General features: G+C 42.4%; 2 protein-coding genes across 9 annotated transcripts in view; both read right to left on the bottom strand.

The window, feature by feature from the left end:
- Positions 1 to 18,561, bottom strand: part of LOC127044581 (LIM zinc-binding domain-containing Nebulette) — a 557,001-nt gene that overhangs the window by 310,604 nt on the left and 227,836 nt on the right. The window lies entirely within an intron of this gene.
- Positions 1 to 18,561, bottom strand: part of LOC127044546 (nebulette-like) — a 154,394-nt gene that overhangs the window by 129,861 nt on the left and 5,972 nt on the right. For 4 of the 5 annotated variants that reach the window (XM_050939553.1, XM_050939555.1, XM_050939557.1 and 1 more), the window contains exons 2-3: positions 8,241 to 8,349; positions 7,989 to 8,071 (exon numbers count right to left, since the gene is read on the bottom strand). The exons of the other annotated variant lie outside the window; for it this stretch is intronic. The gene's annotated coding sequence lies outside the window, so the exon portion shown is untranslated. The remainder of the gene's footprint in view (positions 1 to 7,988; positions 8,072 to 8,240; positions 8,350 to 18,561) is intronic. 5 annotated transcript variants of the gene reach the window in all.

The following is an 18,561-nucleotide window of genomic DNA, read 5'->3' as shown; positions in this document are numbered from 1 at the left end:
CTGTAATAAGTATAAATGCTATTAATATTAATAATTATACCCAGCTATTTCACTTAATGGCCTTAAAATAATTTGCACATAAATAATGGCTGGGTCACTACAAAGAGTAATTTTCCCTCTGTTGTTATTCACACCTTCTTGTTAACTGTTGAGAATAGGCCACTTCCACTTTGATTGAACTGGCCTCTTTAGCACTGACCCCTCACTTGGTAAAGCAACTCCCATCTTTTTGTGTGCTGTAATATATATACTATTTACTGTATTTTTCACTCCATGCATCTGATGAAGTAGGTTTTAGCCCACAAAAGCTTATGCTCAAATAAATTTGTTAGTCTCTAAGTGCCACAAGGACTCCTCGTTGTTTTTGCTGATACAGACTAACACAGGTACCACTCTGAAACCTCGCACTTTTATATTACTTTCCAAACATTACTGAGTTATGAAGTAGCTAAAAATTAAGATCCCCACTTTACAGACAGGCAAGCAGACTCAGAGAGCTTTGAGTTACTTCATGTTACATCACAAGTGTCAGAGTCAAGGGCCTGGTCTACACTACGCGTTTATACCGAATTTAGCAGTGTTAAACCGATTTAACCCTGCACTCGTCCACACAACAAAGCCCTTTATATTAATATAAAGAAAGGGCTCTTAAAACCGATTTCTGTACTCCTCCCCAACGAGGGGAGTAGCACTCAAACCGGTATTGCCATGTCAGATTAGAGTTAGTGTGACCGCAATTCAACGATATTGGCCTCGGGCGGTATCCCACAGTGCACCATTGTGACCGCTCTGGAAAGCCATGTAAACTTGGCTGCACTGGCCAGGTAGACAGGAAAAGCCCCACGAACTTTTGAATTTCATTTCCTGTTTGGTCAGTGTGGAGAGCTCACCAGCACTGGTGACCACGCAGAGCTCATCAGCACAGGTAACAATGCAGTCTCCTGAGAATTGAAAAAGAGCTCCAGCATGGATTGCATGGGAGGTACTGGATCTGATCGCTGTATAGGGAGAGGATTCCGTGCTAACAGAACTCCATTCCAAAAGACAAAATGAAAAAACGTTTGAAAAAATTTCCAAGACCATGATGCAGAGAGGCCACACCAGGGACTCAGTACAGTGCCGTGTGAAAGTTAAGGAGCTCAGACAAGCCTACCAGAAAATCAAAGAAGTAAACGGAAGGTCTGGGGCAGGGCTGAAAACATGCCGCTTCTACGCTGAGCTGCATGAAATTCTAGGGGGGGTCCGCCACCACTACACCACCCCGTCCGTGGATTCCGAGGTGGGGGTGGTAATCTCAGCCATGCCTGAGGATTCTGCGGACGGGGAAGATGAGGAGGAGGAAGAGGAGGACGAGCTTGCAGAGAGCACACAGCACTCCGTTCTCCCCAAACAGCCAGGAGCTTTTTCTCACCCTGATGGAATTACCCTCCTAGCCCTCCCAAGCCACTATCCCAGATAATGAAGCCATGGAAGGGACCTCTGGTGAGTGTACCTTTGTAAATATAAAAGATGGTTTAAAAGCATATATAATATATATAAAAGATGGTTTTTTAATGATTAATTTTCCCTGAGGACTCGGGATGCATTTGTGGCCAGTAAAGTTACTGGAAAAGTCTGTTAACATGTCTGGGGATGGAGCGGAAATCCTCCAGGGACATCTCCATGAAGCTCTCCTGGAGGTAGTCCAAAAGCCTTTGCAGAAGGTTTCTGGGCAGGGAAGCCTAATTCCATCCTCCATGGTAGGACATTTGACCATGCTATGCATGTAGCAAGTAATCTGGCATCATTGCATGACAAAGCCTACCTGCGTATGGTGCCGGTGTTTGCTGGCACTCAAGCAACATCCTTTCTTTACCTTGCTGTGTTATCCTCAGGAGAGCGTTATCGTTCATGTTAACCTTGTTGAAATTCAGGAATTTAATTAAGGGGACAGAGATGGTTGGGCTGTTTGCCTGTGGCTTAAAAGAAATCCTTCACTGCATTTAGCCAAGATGGGGAGGGGAGTGATTGGCGCTGAGCTTTTTTTGCGTTTGGCTAGCTGGGATCTTCCCTGCTACCAGCCAAGCGGTGGGGGGGGAGGGTGGCTAGCAGCGATCTTCCATGATACCAGCCATGCGGTAGGGGGAGGGGTAAAGCGATCATCCTAGAGAATTGGATGAGGGCAGTTCTGGTGCTGCACATTAACAGGAAAGAAGCAGCACTCTACGGGCTTTTCTTGCTATGTGGGAAAGGAGGGCGCTGGATATATGAAGTCTTCAGAAGCCAAAAGACAATGACTTATCATGGCCACATGCAAGCCGAATTCTGAGACCCGGACCTGCATCTGTGATCTCTAACACCAGAGCAGCAGGCACTCAATATTAAGATGCAAAATGCGACCTTGTAGTGAGATTACATGTGCTATGTAAGGTGAATAGTGTTGTTCACCGTGAAAGAGTATAACCATTGTTCTGTAAAATGTATCTTTTTAAATACGTCTCTCCCTTTTTTCCCTCCCTCCTGCAGCTGCAAATTTTTCAAGTCTCCCTCCTCCATCCCGAAGGCTCTCTCAGATAAGGCGGAAGAACAAAAAGACACGATACAAAACGTTCTTGGAAATCATGGAAGTGACCCGCAATGAAAGAGCTCATCTGAATGAGTGGAAGGACGTGGTATCAAAGTACATGAAAGATGCCAGTGACCGTGAGGACAGGAGGGACCAACATGAGGATAGGAGGAATGAACGTGAGGAGAGGAGAGACACTCAAGATGAGAGGTGGCGGCAGGAAGATCTGAGGTGTCAGGATGCAACTCTGGGGCTGCTGCGTGATCAAACAGACATGCTCTGGCGTCTGGTGGAGCTTCAGTAACGGCAGCAGGAACACAGAGTGCCGCTGCAGCCCTTGTATAATCGCCCTCCCCCCTTCACCATGTTCCTTAGCCTCCTCACCCACCAGACGACTACTGCACCTGCCCATTCCACCCCAGTGGACAGCCCAACCAAAAGGCTGTCATTATTTTGAAATTTTTAGTGGCTTTTTCCTTCCCTCCTATCCTCCTCCCAAACCCCACCCAGGCTACCTTGTCAGTTCTCGCCCTCTTTTTATAATTAATTAATAAAGAATACATGATTTTTAAACGAGAGTGATTTTATTTCCTTAGGAAGCAAGCGGTAATCGAAGGGTGAGGGTGGGTGGCTTACAGGGAATGAGTCAATCAAGGGGGAGGGAGGTTTCATAAAGGAGAAACAAACACAACAGTCACACCGTACCCTGGCCCGTGATGAAACTCGTTTTCAAAGCTTCTCTGATGCACACCGCTTCCTGGTGTGCTCTTCTAATCGCCCTGGTGTCTGGCTGCACGTAATCAGTGGCCAGGTGATTTGCCTCAGCCTCCCACCCCGCCATAAAGGTCTCCCCCTTACTCTCACAGAGATTGTGGAGCACACAGCAAGCAGCAATAACAATGGGGACATTGGTTTGGCTGAGGTCTGAGCAAGTCAGTAATGTGCGCCAGCGCAACGTTAAACAGCCAAATGCACATTCTACCACCATTCTGCACTTGCTCAGCCTGTAGTTGAACAACTCCTGACTACTGTCCAGGCTGCCTGTGTATGGCTTCATGAGCCATGGCATCAAGGGGTAGGCTGGGTCCCCCAGGATAACTACAGGCATTTCAACATCCCCAACTGTTAATTTCTGGTCTGGGAAGTAATTCCCTTGCTGCAGCCGTTTAAACAGAGTAATGTTCCTGAAGACGCAAGCGTCATGAACCCTTCCCAGCCATCCCACGTGGATGTTGGTGAAACGTCCCTTGTGATCCACCAGTGCCTGCAGCACCATTGAAAAGTACCCCATTTGGTTTATGTCCTGGTGCTCCGGTGCCAAGATAGGCATATGGGTTCCATTTATCGCCCCACTACAGTTAGGGAATCCCATTGCAGCAAAGCCATCCACTATGACCTGGACATTTCACAGAGTCACAACCTGTTGTAGCAGCAGCTTAAAGATTGCTTTGGCTACTTGCATCACAGCAGCCCCCATAGCAGATTTGCCCACTCCAAACCGATTCCTGACTGACCGGTAATTGTCCGGCATTGCAAGCTTCCAGAGGGCTATCGCCACAAGCTTCTCAACTGTGAGGGCTGCTCTCATCTTGGTATTCTGGTGTTTCAGGGCAGGGGAAAGCAAGTCACAAAGTTCCAAGAAAGTGCCCTTACATATGTGAAAGTTTCGCAGCCACTGGGAATCGTCCCACACCTGCAACACTATGCGGTCCCACCAGTCTGTGCTTGTTTCCCAGGCACAAAATCGGTGTTCAATGGCTAGAACCTGCCCCATTACCAGCATGATCTCTAAAGTGCAGGGGCCTGCGGTTTGAGAGAATTCTGAGTCCATGTCCTCATCGCTCTTGTCGCTGCGCTGCCGTAACCACCTCCTCCTCGACTGGTTTTGCAGGTCCTGGTTCAGCATTGACTGCACAAGAATGCACGAGATGTTTACAATGTCCATGATTGCTGTCTTGAGCTGAGCAGGGTCCATGCTTGCCGTGCTATGGCGTCTGCACAGTTTACACGGTTGTCTGCTACTTGCACGGAGGGAGGGGTAAGGCTGTACCCAGAACCACCTGCAACAATGCTTTTTGCCCCATCAGGCACTGGGATCTCAACCCAGAATTCCAATGGGCGGGGGAGACTGCGGGAACTATGGAGTGGCTATGGGATAGCTACCCACAGTGCAACGCTCCGGAAATCGACACTAGCCTCGGTACATGGACGCACACCGCCGAATTAATGTGCTTAGTGTGGCCGCGTGCACTCGACTTTATACAATCTGTTTTTAAAAAAAGTCTCTGTAAAATCAAAATAATCCCGTAGTGTAGACATTAGAGCGCAGGTCATGTGGCTCCCAGAACTATGACTGCTCTGTTAGACCAGACTGCCTCCAAGGCAACTCATTCAAACTTACCAGTGGTTTCCAAACCCCCAAAATGAGGATAAAACACTACCTTGCCTACCACCTACTTGCGGCCATCCTAAATCCTGGTGTGTTTCTTGTTTTGTTTTAATCTCATCTGTGGTAAAAACACTGCCCGATTTTATAACTGGGGAAAACTAACACAGAGTCACAAAGTCAAGTAGGCACATGCCTAAGGATCATGAGACCTGACTCTCATACCAAGAGCCAGTATCTTGGGGACTACGTTAACAAGTTTATTTTAGGCTAATTTTAAGTTATATCTATGTACAAATTGGATTTAAAGAGGATAATTTTGTATTTAACCAAAAATTATTATAGTTACAAATGTGCAGTGAAGTATTGATGGTTTCTTTTCAAAGGCATGTCACAAAGTTTGCCTGAAAACATGGAACCTCCAGGACAGTTTCTCCCATGGGGTAGGCTCTATGACATTTATGGATAATGGTCAATGGTCTACAATCCATGCAATCTTTTTTCATATGAAGTAAGGGAATACAACACTATGTGACAATTAGCCTTCTTTGATATTTTCCAATATTCATAATAAATTACTCAATATTCATGAAAACCACTTCACTTACATGACAATGCTATTAATTATGTTCCTGCAACCCTACACACTGCATCTGTTGAAGTCAATGGCAGTTTTGCCTGTGAAAGGACTACAGCATGAGACCCTTTATAATATTGACAGCAAGCATTTTACAAAAATGAAAGTAAGCACCTGAAAAGCATCTTGGATAAATTTAACAAATAATTTAAGTCTACTGCGACTATTTACATAATGTCCTATGCTAAAGAATGAATGTTCTAATTAGTAGCAATTAACTGAGGAAGTTGGAGACATTAAACTCTTAATTTTTTTAAAAATTGTCCACTGCTCCTTTTTACCAAATGTCTATTTAAAAAAATAACAACAAGTAACAGGCCTCCAGTTACATCCAAGAAAGCTTTAGTATTTTCATTTTCTTTCATAGAGTCACAATGAGCTTTTGATGTTATGATTCCTCTCTTGGCTCATCAGTGCCTAACTTTGCAACATAAGGGACCTTTGATTTTGTTACCACTATTGAACAAACAAAATGTTCTAGTAGTTCACTTAATTTTGATGTACACTTCAGATATAAAATTATGACATGAAAGGAACCACACAGAAGTGTGACATACTTAGGACAGTTTGATTACTGAATCACTTTCTGGATTTGTGTCTGAGACTCCTGTTTGAGAAGAAAAAATGAAAATGACTTAGATAAAAAACTCTAATCCTTGTATATCCTGCACAATAGAGAAGAATGCATTTAATTGGTGATGTAAATGGTATTATTACTTCAATACAGAACCTTCCATCAGTACCAATAATAAACAGAAATCTCAATTCAGACTTACTCCAGCAGTGTAAGAACAATCAGTCCTTTTAGTGGAAGGAGGAAGACCTTTCCTTATATCTATCTGCCATACTACTGGACTCTGACGGTATACTGCTATTTATAACTGATTACCAAAAAACATAGCGGTCAAAATAATTCGGAAACTGGGATGAACCATTGGTTAACCATCTCAGATGTACACCAAACCATCATGCAAAACTTCCTCTGGAAATGATGATAAATCCACAGTTGTGGATTTCCTCCCTTCCAGACAGGCAGACAAAATGTGGACGAGTACAGTGTGTGAGGGTTTTGCAGAGGGTGTGTGTGTGTGTGTGTGTGTAGTTGTGCGGGGGGTATAGCGTTGGGGGGGGTGAGAGTGCTAGACTGTCATGTAACTCGATACTCTGTGATCCTCCCGTCTGCCCACCCCCATTTATTTCCCTGCAGAGTCTGGCCTGGGAAAGTGCAGCCCAGCCCCCTGGCTCTGGTCCACTGGGAATTCAGCCCCCACCAGCCTGGCAGGCACCCATCTGACAGCTGTGCTGGGCTGAGTGGGCACTGTCCAGAGGCATAGAACAAATGCTGCCATTCTCCCCACCCCCTCAACTGGGCAACCTGCCTCTCCTCCCAATGTAGCTTGTTGGGCTCGCACTGCATGGGGGTTGTGGCTGATGTGTCCCAAGCACGTCCTGACCCCCTCCCTTCTATACAGCCCCCCCAAACACCCCCAGCTTCCCATTCTGTGTAACCCTCCCAAACTCGCCCAGCCTCCCCATTCTGTGCAGGCCCCAAACATGCTCAGCTCCCCACTCTCACCCGTTCTGTGCAGCCCACCCTCAACATGGGCCTTGGAGGAAGAGGTTGAATGGGGTGGGGCCTCAGAGCTGCGCTACAGTCCAGGTGCCAATGGCCCCTCACTTCTAGGGAGCTTTCAGCGCAAAGTCCACCAGGCGCAAAGTCATTGGGCTTCCAAAGGGGGGTGACCCACACTGCATCCAGCACTTTCCCCCTGCATAACCAGCCAATTTTATTTTGGGAAGGCTCAGCCTCTCAAAGCCTCTTTTACACACCTCCTATGTATGTGGCATATGGAAACAGTGTTAAGCGTTGCCTAGACAACTGAAATCTCTATAACATTATCACTTATTTTTCAGACCGTTTTATAGCTTGCTGCAGTCCTTACACAGACAGGATCTTCAAAATGGATATCTGACTATAGGATCAAGCCTAAATTAGCTTAACATACCAAATATATTTAGAGGAATAAAAATGTAAAACAGTTAAGTCAATGATGACTAGATAGTACCATACCTGTGCAGTAAACATGAAGTGAATTAACCTAAATTTGCTACATGGTTTGCTGCAAAGGTCTGCTAAATAATATGCACATTTTTTAAATGTACCCCATAGAAATGAAGTTTGGCCTTTTCCCCCCATAGATATGACAGCACTATGAAAAGAAGTAAGAATTAACAAGTTCTGAATATCATCTTTCCTGGTAATTCCTGCTCATCTCTCTGTTTTGGATAACACTTTCGCAATCTGCTGACAAAGCTTCAAATTAGGGCCAGAGTAACTGCTATAAAATAGCCTGTAATCCATTACAACATCCACTCTACATTAAAGAACATGCTGACAGTTTAAATAAATGATCACATACCAGGCCTGCTCAGTAGTAAATTATGTTGACTGGTGCCTGCACCAGATTTCTGGGTCTCACATAAGCAGTCCCAGGCTCTGAGTCTCAAAGAAAATAAGAGGGAAAAGGCAAAATTTAATTCATGTTGAGTGAACCAAAGACACTAGAGCATAAAGATCTGTAAGACTGTCATGCACAATTTAAAAACTATGAAGACAGGCAAAAATGTATTGTTGGTTTACCACTGTGCTCAATTATAGTAACATTTAAAACCTTAAAGTGGGATAATTGGGGTCAACCTTACAGCTGAGTGGTGGTAGAATTCTCTACTGTGTGGGGTATTCATCTGCAAAATTCCATCCTAATTCTGGACTGGGAGTGCCTAGGAGTGCAATGAAGACAACATTTTTAACTCCTCATGTGATCTTCTGCAAAAACACAAGTAGCACATATAGAAGTAGCAATTCTGTCAGCCAGTCAACACATGCAGCTCTTCTCCAACAGAAAGATGACAGGTTTCAGAGTGATAGCTGTGTTAGTCTGTATCAGCAAAAAGAATGAGGAGTACTTGTGTCACCTTAGAGACTAACACATTTATTTGGGCCTAAGCTTTCATGGGCTAAAACCCACTTCATCGGATGCATGCAGTGGAAAACACAGTAGGAAGATATATATATATACACAGAGAACATGAAAAATGGGTGTTGCCATATCAACTATAATGAGATTAATCAATTAAGGTGGGCTATTATCAGCAGGAGAAAAAAACTTTTGTAGTTATAATAATGATGGCCCATTTCCAACAGTTGACAAAAAGGTGTGAGTAACAGTAAGGGAAAAATTAGCATAGGGAAATAGTTTTTACTTTGCGTAATGACCCATCCACTCCCAGTCTTTATTCAAGTCTAATTTAATGGTGTTCAGTTTGCAAATTAATTCCAATTCTGAAGTTTCTCGGAGTCTGTTTTTGAAGTTTTTTTGTTGGAGAATTGCGACTTTTAGGTCTGTAATTGAGTGACCAGGGAGGTTAAAGTGTTCTCCGACTGGTTTTTTGAATGTTATAATTCTTGACGCCTGATTTGTGTCCATTTATTCTTTTGAGTAGAGACTGTCCGGTTTGGCCAATGTACATGGCAGATGGGCATTGCTGGTACATGATGGCATATATCACGTTGGTAGATGTGCAGGTGAACGAGCCTGTCATAAACAGATAGTTAATGGTTAATGCCTCTTTTACCTGTAAAGGGTTAAGAAGTTCACCTAGCCTAGCTAACACCTGACCAGAGGAACCAATGGGGGAACAAGATGTTTCAAAAGGAAGGAGGGAAGTTCCCTTTGTCTGGGTCAGTTTCACTTTGACCGGAGTGGGAGAGCTCCAGAATTCAGCCTCTTTTTAAGTAGTGAGTATTAGTGAAGGAAATAAACAGGTTTATGTTTATTTCTTTGTAACCTGTCTTGTGCAATTAGAGGAATAGTCAAATTGGGTATTTGGGTATTTTTTTGTGTAACTAAGTTTTTGCCCAAGGGAATCCTCTGTGTTTGAATATGTTGTCTGTGAGAGTAGCTGGTATGCTAATCTCTCCCAGAGGGTTTTCTTTTACCTTTCTTTTCTTTAATTAAAAGCCGTTTTCTTAATACCTGATTGATTTTTCCTTGTTTTTAGATCCAAGGGGGTTGGATTTGGATCCACCAGGAGCTGGTGGGAGAAAGGAGAGGGGATGGTTAATTTCTCCTTGTTTTAAGATCCAAGGGGTTTGGACCTGTGTTCACCAGGAAATTGGTGAAGTCTCTCAAGGCTACCCAGGGAAGGAAAGTAGTGCTTGTGAGTGGTGGCAGCCAGACCACATCTAAGCTGGTAATTGAGCATAGAGCTTCTCACGCAGGTCCCTCACATCTGTACCCTAAAGTTCAGAGTGGGGAAGGAACCTTGACAGAGCCTCTGATGGTGTGGCTGATGTGATTAGGTCCTATGATGGTGTCCCTTGAATAGATATGTAGAGTTGGCAATGGGCTTTGTTGCAAGGATAGGTTCCTGGGTTAAGTGTTTTTGTTGTGTGGTTGCTGATAAGTATTTGCTTCACGTTGGGAGGTTGTCTGTAAGCAAGGACCTGCCTGTCTCCCAGATCTGTGAGAGTGAGGGATCATCCTTCAGGATAGGTTGTAGATCCTTGATGATTTGCTAGAGAGGTTTTAGCTGGGAGCTGAAGGAGACAGCTAGTGGCGTTCTGTTACTTTCTTTGTTGGGCCTGTCCTGGAGTAGGTGACTTCTGGGTATTCTTCTGGCTCTGTCAATCTGTTTCTTCACTTCAGCAGGTGGATACTGTAGTTTTAAGAATGCTTGATAGAGATCTTGTAGGTGTTTGTCTCTGTCTGATGGATTGGAGCAAATGCGCATTGTATCTTAGAGCTTGGCTGCAGGCAGTGGATTTTGTGATGTGGTCTGGATGAAAGCTGGAGGCATGTAGGTAAGTATAGCGGTGAGTAGGTTTCCAGTATAGGGTGCGCTACATTGATGACATGGAAAAGAAGGCCTTGAGGAATTCCACCATGATTTCAACCATTTCCATCCCATCATCAACCTCAGCCTGGACCAGTCCACACTAGAGATCCACTTCCTGGACACTACAGTGCTAATAAGCGATGCCATAAACACAACCCTATACTGGAAATCTACTGAGGTTAATTTGTTTTCCATTCTGCAGGAGTCTTAAACCCAAACACACATACACTCTGCCCCAACAAACTATTGCATACCCTAGATATCTGCCCCAAAAAGATAGGCTTTGTAGTGTACCATAGGCACTGACACAGTGGGTGCACCCAGGGAAAAAAAAATAGTGGGTGCTTAGCACCCACCAGCAGCCAGCAGCACCAGCAGCCAGCTCCCCCTCTCCCTCCTCCCCAGAGCCTCCTGTCTGCCAGTAGCCCCACCGATTTACTCGTCCCCCTGCCTCCTACCTGCCACAATCAGCTGTTCCGTGGCATGCAGGAGGCGTTGGCGGGGAGGAGCAGGGATGGGAAGAGGTGAGGTTGGGGTTTGGGAGAAAGAGTGGGGTGGGGGCAGGGTTTAGGGCAGAGCGGGAGGCAGGGTGGGGGGCTGGGGCGGCTGGGGCCTGGGGTGGAATACCCCCAGGGCCCAGGGAAAGCCAGCACCTGTGTAGTGTATCTTAAAGGTCAACAAATTCAGGCTATTTTGGACCAAAGGTGAGAAAGTGAACTCCAAAGTTCATCAAGAGGACGAGCTGTTAACTGCTCCCTCTCCTAAACAAAGTCCATTACTACACCAGAAACATTTCCTGGTAAAATAACATCACTTGCGGAGGAGGGGCATTTTTATTTCAGCAAAAGCCCTAGTGTAGATCAGCTGTACCAGAAAAAAGTGCTTTCATCAGCAGAGCTTTCATTTGAGGAACTGTTATAAGCTATACTGACAAAACCTGTGTCTACACTAGGAGGGTTTGCCAGTATATCTTTACCAATAAAGTTATCCTGGCAAATCTTTTCTAGTGTAGACTTGGTCTAAGGGAGCTTAAGCTGGAACACCTCCTTTGACCTCGGCTATGGCATGATCAGATGGGGAGTGAGGTGTAGTTCCAAAGCTATTTAAAATCTCATAGGTCAAAACCAACACCTTAAATGCTTCTTGGCTGGCAGCCAATGCAGCTAGATTATGAAGCACTCTGCATTCCTCAATTCTATGGCTATGCAATTTGCCACAGAATTGTACTCCAAAAATCTCAGTTTTCATCTAAACAAAAATATGTATCTAGACTTTATGACTGCAAAGATAAATGTGAACTGTTTGCAAAATAAAATTTGCTTAAGGCTACTGTAAGGAATCATAACCCCCCACCCTTTATATGTAGCTTTAATACCGGCCAACTCGGGCCATCTTCAGTCACTGCCTCTAAAGGTTTACTGTTGCTGGTGTGGACCCCGCTCTAGGGTTCTGGTCGGAAAATAATGCATGAACAGTACTCTTGTGGCAGGTTACCAACAGTAATACAGACATCTGTGGTCCTGATATATAATTGAATATTTGTAGCTTTCTGCCCTTGTTTAGCCACTGCCTTTAGAATCTTGCAGTCACTGGTGTGGCTCCTGCCCTAGGGTTCTGATTGAAGACCATGTACGATCAAGTACCCTAGTGGTAGGTCCCCAACAGTAATATGAGCATCTACGGTTCGAATATAATTAAATACTTGTAAACTTTTGTTTTCATAAAATCTTGTTTAACCAGTGCCTAAGAATTTGCTGTCACTGCCATGGATACTGCAGCGGGACCCTGATTGAAATAATAAGGCAAATCAGTCCCGGCTGCAGATCCCTGACATTGATATAAGCCTCTGTAATTTTAATATATAATATTGTAATAATTATAAATGCTTTTAGCTTTATTGGTTTATAGGCCCATATATCCAGGCCTAACTTGTTTATCAGTAATGTCTGACCCACTGGGTGGAGAGGAAACCAAGTATTAAGAAATATGGGTATGGAACACTGACAAAAGAGGAACTACGCAGGGAGGGACCAAGGGTCTTTTCCTGCCAGTCTGGCTTTAAGCAAAATATAACATAATAAGACTGCTTGCTTATAGAAAATTGCCAGGTGGCATTGTCAAGTGACCAGCTTAATCACTGCCAAAATGTGTGACCTATGCAATATGCTAATAGCTTGTGCAATATGTATTCGCAATCAAGAAGTCATAAGACAATGTAATTGCAAAAGCCCCTAACTGGAAATACCTCAAGCTGAATTTACAGTAAATAACCTGCTGATCTGCAATATTAACTACCAAAAATAAGCAAATAACTTGTGTAATCAATATGATGTTTTGCGGTTTTAGCCTTTATAAGCTTGGTGAAAATTGTAAGGGACAGAGCAGTTTTTCCCTTGCATGGGATTTTCTGTCTCTCCCTGTATGCATACCTGTACTCTTGTTTTATCAATAAAGGTGCCTCGACCTGTCTGACCAAAATCAAATGGGTGGTGGTCTTTTCCACAACAGCTATGTCTACACTATGAGATAAAAGTGTGATTCCCCAGCTCACATACAAATATTCGCACTAGTTCTTATTGAGCTAACAGCAGTGCAGCCGTGGTAGAACGGAGAGCAGTTGTGGAGACACAGCTTAGTCCTGCTGAGTACAGGCACACCCTTATTTCGGTGGCTACACTACTATTTAAACCTGTGCTAGGTTGATGAGAGTTAGCACGATTATGTGTATGCAAGCTGGGAAATCAGACCCCTAGCTCCCAGTTTAGAGTAGCCGAGTCTGCAGAGAACCTGAAATAATAGTTCTAAGAGTTGTGAACTAGCCCATTAATCTCTGTCATAATATTAGGGTCTCCGCAATTCTGTGTTCATACAATCTGGTATTTTTTCCAAAATGCGATGGAATTCAGCATTCTGTCACGGAATTGTCCATTTTGCTGCAGCCAGGCACCCAATATTTTGTTTTTGGTCTCTCTGCCCTGCCAGCACTTGTTCTCCAGCTTTCTCCACAACGGCAGTTAACTGGATTACCTGCACTCTCCCTGCACTGTCCCATGTGGGCAGGCATCAGGGATTCAGGAAGACAAGAGTTAGACTTCAGCCTGCAGTCAAGGAGAGCAGGAAGAGACAAAAGTGCCTCTTAGTGAGCTGGGAAGGCTGGGCACAGCAGCCAAGGGCAAAATGAGCCACTGAACTGGCTACAAACTCCTCGCTCCTTTTAGCACGTATGGGAGGGGGAGCAGGTTTTGAGCCAGCCACCTGGACAACATTGTGGGAGCAGAGGTGTGTGGCGAAAGGCTGCCTAGAAAGCATAATGGGAAAAAAATGTTGAGAATAATCATTGACTAATTTTCTGTTTTCAGATCCGTAATTGTGTATTTTGTAGGCATGGGAAGATGGGTATGAAGAATCTCATGGAGATAGAATAAATTAACACTGCTGCCGAAATTAATGGCTCTTGCTGTAGAATTTGGTTCCACTAGGCTGCAGACTACATGGTGCCCTGGCTGCAACCTTATGCATTCACTTGAAATTGTTGATTTGTCAGTTACTATTAGATGTACAATATGATTAAACATTCACTCTTGTAAATTAAGTTTAGCTGTTGTTTTCCTCCAATAGGGAATGAAATTCAACCCTTCAGTAGTATCTCCAGCAAAGTCCGCACTACTACCATCTAGAACTTCTCTGGATACTGAATCATACCCAATGGCAACTATCAGAACATCAGAAAACATCCTGTGTAACGAAACTGAAGTCCTCTTTAAACAGGAAATGCAGCATAACCCCACTCTCTTAACACCTTGAGAATTTATATGGAATAGAGTTCAGCAATACCTCTAGTTCTTGTTAGCTATGTATTCCAGTACATAACTAAACATTAGGATGAGCAGTCAAAGGAATGTACTAATTTGATCCAGCATATTTTACCATTTTCACAGCAACTTCTCCACTATGGAATCTGTCTCTTATTTCTGCAAAGCCCAAGAAAAAAACAAAAATACCCAAAACAAAAGCGAATTGCAAAATATTTCAGGTTTTCACAAAAATATTGGGGTTGCTAGCAGAGATTGGAGAGAGAGCCTTTTAAAAAAACACACAAACCTATATAGTAATTCAGATAATACTGAGAGCAAAATGAGTTAGAAAATAGTAGTAGTCTCATTCTAATCTGCTTATTGGAAAGGCAAACTCTTATCCTCTGACATCTTTGTAGGCACAAGCAGAAATGTCACATGCAAACTTTCCCCAACTCCCTCCTTACATGAGGGAGGTTAACAAGTTTAATCGCATTGACTTAATAAAGTGTTGGCTTTGTCACAACTAATGCAGCCACTGACAGGCTAAGGAAACGTAGTCAATTGTGCTAACATACAAAAAAAAAAAAAATTGAGTGCCACAGATGACCGAATACCCCTGCCTTCAAGGTCAGAGAAGTCTGAGAGCATTACAGGGGTGAGACATTCAGATCACTAGGGATCAGGATTAGAGATGGCTTTAGAAGGAGAGTGGGAGATATACTGCTTAAAATGCCACTCTAGCAACTGCTAAACAGCATAAAAGTATTAGAAATAAGAATTAAAGGCTGAAGTGTTGGAAATATGAACAGTCTCATACGCATCCAGAAAAACAAAAAGTCAGCTTTTTATTTAAGAAGGTACACAGGAATGCCTGAAAAAGCCTAGATTCTGGGCTTCAACTTTTAAGACGCTTAATTTCAGCTCATTTCGAAAATTTTACTTTACTCAGTGTTCATTTTTTTACTACGCACAAATACACTCACTTCACAAGTATTCATGGGTTAAAATCAGAAAATGTGGCCTTATTTCTTTATTATATAAAATATATTGTAATTCTATAAATAAAAAGAAAAAGTTTATTATATAAAATATATTCATTTCATTATTTAGCTGAAAACCTCATTTTACAACAGTAAAATTAATTACTTCATTTACCTCATAGTGTGAGGTACTGAAAAGCCACTGAAAGAAAAAAAAATCTGCTCTCAGTAACTTTCTGATTCCTGACATGATTTAGTAACTTAGTAACTCAAAGTCAAATGCAATACATTTAACACAATTTACTAGCTCCTGCTGTGCATCGGAAACTTGCCAAAGTTCCCTTTCCTCTTATATTGTGAAAACTACTAAAGGCCCATGTTTTAAATGCAAGGCTTTAATCAGACTTTCAAATTCTTTAGTTAGAACCCCAAATTAGTACTTAAGTGGTTATTCTGAAAAACTTTTCAAATGCCTTTATAACTAACTGTTATTGCAATGCTTCTTCTACAAAGTACAGCCTAGGGAAGCATAGAGATCAGATACCATGGCAACATTCTTTAGTTGAAAAGGCAAAAAAGTAAGACATAAGTAGGTGTGTAAAAATGGCAGTTACATGTCTGTGTACCAGTTTTAGCCTCTGGGTATAGTATTTGAACTTCCTATTAAATATGTGCACATCCCAGCTCTACAACATATTGAGAAGACAAACAAACAATTATAAATTAGGAAAAGATCCATGAGATTGTGTCTTCCACATAGAAAACTAGTAATTCAGAAAACTACTAGATAGTTTCCCCATGTGATAAAACTTTGCCTTGGCCTTGCAATTCAACATGAATATTGTTCCACACCTCTTGAGATTTGGGAACTACTCTCTTATTTGCTCAATCTTTTTCCTCTGTGTCCCCTAACCAGATGATTTTGTTAAGTCATAAGAAGAAAATCAGGTCCTCCTCCTTCTCTCCTGACAGCATTGAGTAGTTTGGTTATTGAAAAGTAGAACATTCTTACTGAATTAGAGGATTCCTCATGCAAAGCATCCCACAAACCCAGATACAAGGATTCATTTAAGTGATTTATCACTTGTAATATAGTGACAGAAATGAACACAATGCTGTAATGGTCCTGACTTTGGACTTGAGTACCACTGCTCCAATTTATCCTAAAGAAACATTTTAATTGCTTCTCCGTAATGCTTACACTTTTTAAGGAAAAATTATTTATTTATGGTTGCTGTCCAAATAATTGAGCTATTTCATCTAATTGCACTTAAATTCTACAGTTTTGCAACCAATTTACAATTAGCAGGCATTTCTCATGAATGTTGACCAAATTATATAATATAGAAAATTCATGCCTTTGGGGATTTTTCTTGACTGCTTGTTTTGTGTCTATCACACAGCATAATTTCATATTGTCAGCATAATGAACAATGTTACAGTCATCCTGTCAACGTTATTTATTTAAAACAGAATCAGAGAGATGACTACAACTTTGATACATGTTTTAACACAGTAAGTTCTATGACTTTTGGTAATCAGGCAACTTCCAATCAATGCCTATTTTATTATAAAATCATGGCTCTATCTTTAAATCTTAAATGTGGACTCTTTTAGAAACTTTTATAAAAAGACTTTCTGAAATTATATGTAAACCCATGTAGCACATAGCACTGTTATAAAAATTATCTGTTATAAAAATTTAGAAAGAAGAGCTTTTCTAACCTAGTCTGTAGAATAAATTCTGATATACTATGTGCTAAATTAATAAGCGAGCCTGTAATTTAAAAATTATCACTTTGTAACATACCTGAGGCCTGTTCTTGAATGTGGCACCATATATGCTTGATTCTAATTCTGGACCTTCACTTCACTTAAAATATTTCCTTTAACACCAGAAATCTTCCAAGATAACTCTGATCTCGAAATAATTGGAGGCCACTTATCATTGTTCACAGGTTCAAAGAGACCCTTTCAACAACAATAAAGTCTTCCAAGATCTGTTGTCAGTTTCCAAAGCCCTTATTCAAGATACAATGTACTTCTATTTGACAAAACAGTACTTTCATTTCAGACCATTTGCTGATGTGGAGTTTCTTTCACATATTTTTAGCTTACCAACAGAGCAGCTTAATATAAATGTAGGTATAATATCTGTCAAATTTCAACAGATATTTTTCTCACTTGAGAGCTCATCTGAATTTGCATGTATAATATAATTACACATGGAACAGATAGTGATGGCTATAGTTAAGGCTGCTCAATGCCTTCCATTGTAAGAATCTATTTTCAATTTTTTATAACTTTGCCAAACTTAACCTACTCAAGATGACATTTTCTATTCCAGGTGTCTGCCTCAGGATGATTTATTTTGTTTTTATTTTTTAAAGTTTCAGCTAAAACAGAGCAGCTGCTTCCAAGAATGAGGTTAGGAGAATATATATTCCTTTGCCCATCTTAAAAAAAATAATTGAAACTGCATCACTGAGAAGGTCTAGCATCTCCATGCTCTGGAGCAGGAAGTTTAAATTTGGGAAGGGCGGTCACTGTGGTGTAGGGATGTGCCTTTTCCCATCCACAAAAATTTGCTTTAAGTTTTAAGCCTCTGAAAAATCACAGTTTCCACAAGTTCAGTAGAGATTTGCTAGAGTTTGGCAATTAAGCTCCCCAATTCCATCTCTACCGAGCATGGTTCCCCCTCACCCCCCCCCCAGATCCCAAAGCTCCAATATGTTGACCAGAATACCCATAGCATCCCAAAAGAGCAACTGAGCGTGCTCCAAACCAGGGATGCAAGGGCTGAGCAGTACTTTTCATGCAATTGTTCCTTCCAAACACAGGGGGCTGCTGTGGCACCAAAGGAACTGAGAGCAGAGAGATACCCTGTCCCGTTTCAGAGCAGTAGCCATGTTAGTCTGTATCTGCAAAAAGAATAGAAGTACTTGTGGCACCTTAGAGACTAACTTATGCTACAATAAATTTGTTAATCTCTAAGGTGCCACAAGTACTCCTACCTATCCTGTGTTCTCACAGTTCCTTCTGCTGGCATCCAGGTGGCATGAAGGGGAAGGAGGAAGCTACCAGACTTAAATACAGAAGGGTGAGAGGTAGGACATAGAGGCAAGGGTAAGATGTGGGGCCAAGGTGGGTGAAGAGGAACCTGTGGGGAGAGCATGAATAGAGCAAAATACCAGAGCAGAGGATAGGAACAAGAGGAGGAGAGAGGGGCAGGAGCACAGAGATAGGTGGAACGATAGAAGCAAAGTGGAGGTTGGATAGGGAGAGGAGCAAAGTGAGGAGGAGAGGAGCAGGGAGGA

This window comes from Gopherus flavomarginatus, chromosome 2, assembly GCF_025201925.1.
Source record: "Gopherus flavomarginatus isolate rGopFla2 chromosome 2, rGopFla2.mat.asm, whole genome shotgun sequence".
Lineage (NCBI taxonomy): Eukaryota > Metazoa > Chordata > Testudines > Testudinidae > Gopherus > Gopherus flavomarginatus.
Note: the sequence above shows the minus strand (reverse complement) of the source record. Positions and strands in the feature narration are given on the sequence as shown.